Consider the following 1,581-nt stretch of genomic DNA (forward strand, 5'->3'; position numbering starts at 1 on the left):
AAATAAACATTTGAAATATATGAGTTTGTATGTAATGTATGAATATATTATACAAGTTTCACTTTTTAAATGGAATTACTGAAATAAATCTACTTTTTCATGATATTCTAATTTTATGACCAGCACCTGTATTATTACATCCTATAATCTTTATGACAGGGTGGACTGCCTTCCTTGGATAATAGTTGGGGAAATGCTAAAGTTTATATTTATGGCCACAATAAATACTACATCAAAACTGATCAAAATGCTAAAGAAAAAATATGTGACATGTAGTGTCGAAGTGATATGAACAACTGAAAAATCAACTACAGACACAAGTGAACCTGAATACTACACTCAATTATCTTCATAAGTTATTTAACTTACAAAGAAAGTCATGTAGCTGCAGATACTCCAACAAATTAATATTCCTCTGTTAAATTATATTTGCCTTAAAACTGACCATACATGAGTTAAGCTCACAAATTACTAACCTTTATGTAACTTTTAGGAACTTCAAGCACTCAAGTCTGATGTTGTCACTGTTAAACCTATACCCTTAAGAGCAAAGGAAAGACAGATCAGATAAGCTCACAACAATAAAGAGCATCTAGGGAAGTGAAACATAAGAGCTTCTTGATTGCATCTTTGCTGGGCAGCAAGTCTTTTCTATCCTCTCCCTCAGCATAGCATTTCAAAAACACCACCTCCTTTCAAGCTAGTATTGTAAAAACGAGCAAACACCCACAAACTTAATGTACTCCTCTTTCCAAGGCCAGGAGAGAGGTAACGAGTGATGGCACCAAAAGTATGATTGAAGTGAAACAGACATAACCCTGACACTTATGATAAAGAAAACAATTAACTACTAGAGCTACAAAAACAATGTGAAACAAATATGTTTCAACAGAGTAAATAGTCAGGTTCAGAATATAAAGCAGTCTAGAGACACAAATCAGGTGTGCCATCCAGGAGTCTGAAACCATCACCATATACCCCTTGCAAAACACCACTTATGTAACATTAATACAGAGCAGAATAATGACAATAGAATAGATCTGTAACATTACTGAGCCCAAATTTTAAGTTTCTAAAGACACATTGATATGCAATAATATATGATATTTTAAAAATGTAAAAAAAAAAAAAAAAAAGATCTTGTGTGTATCTTAAGGTCAAGCATTGCTTACACAAATAAAATAAGAAGCTCAGCAGTGTATTTAGGGCAGAAATGCAAGCACCATTCTAAAATTCCACTCAGATGTTATGCTGAGACAAAACTAACCTTGCTTCAAAACAGTTAAATCTTCCGTCTGTGTTCATGTATCAAAATGAGGGAATCCTCAACAAGAAGATCGTATATTTACAGCGGGTAAAATAAGTATTGAACACGTCAACATTTTTCTCAGTAAATATATTACTAGAGGTGCTAATGACATGAAATTTTCACTAGATGTTGGTAGAAACCCAAGTGATCCATACATACAAAGAAATCAAACCATAAATGTCCAGAAATGAAGTTATTTGTAATAATGTGGTGACACCAGCTGAACTCTCTCAGTAATTAGAAAGCAAGCCTGCCCCTTGTCAGTGCAAGTT

General features: G+C 33.5%; 1 protein-coding gene across 1 annotated transcript in view; it reads right to left on the bottom strand.

Moving 5' to 3' along the window:
* Positions 1-1,581, bottom strand: part of ell (elongation factor RNA polymerase II) — a 38,645-nt gene that overhangs the window by 24,398 nt on the left and 12,666 nt on the right. The gene's annotated exons all lie outside the window — the stretch shown is intronic.

The sequence above is a fragment of the Austrofundulus limnaeus genome, unplaced genomic scaffold (assembly GCF_001266775.1).
Source record: "Austrofundulus limnaeus strain Quisiro unplaced genomic scaffold, Austrofundulus_limnaeus-1.0 Scaffold25, whole genome shotgun sequence".
Taxonomy (NCBI): Eukaryota; Metazoa; Chordata; class Actinopteri; order Cyprinodontiformes; family Rivulidae; genus Austrofundulus; species Austrofundulus limnaeus.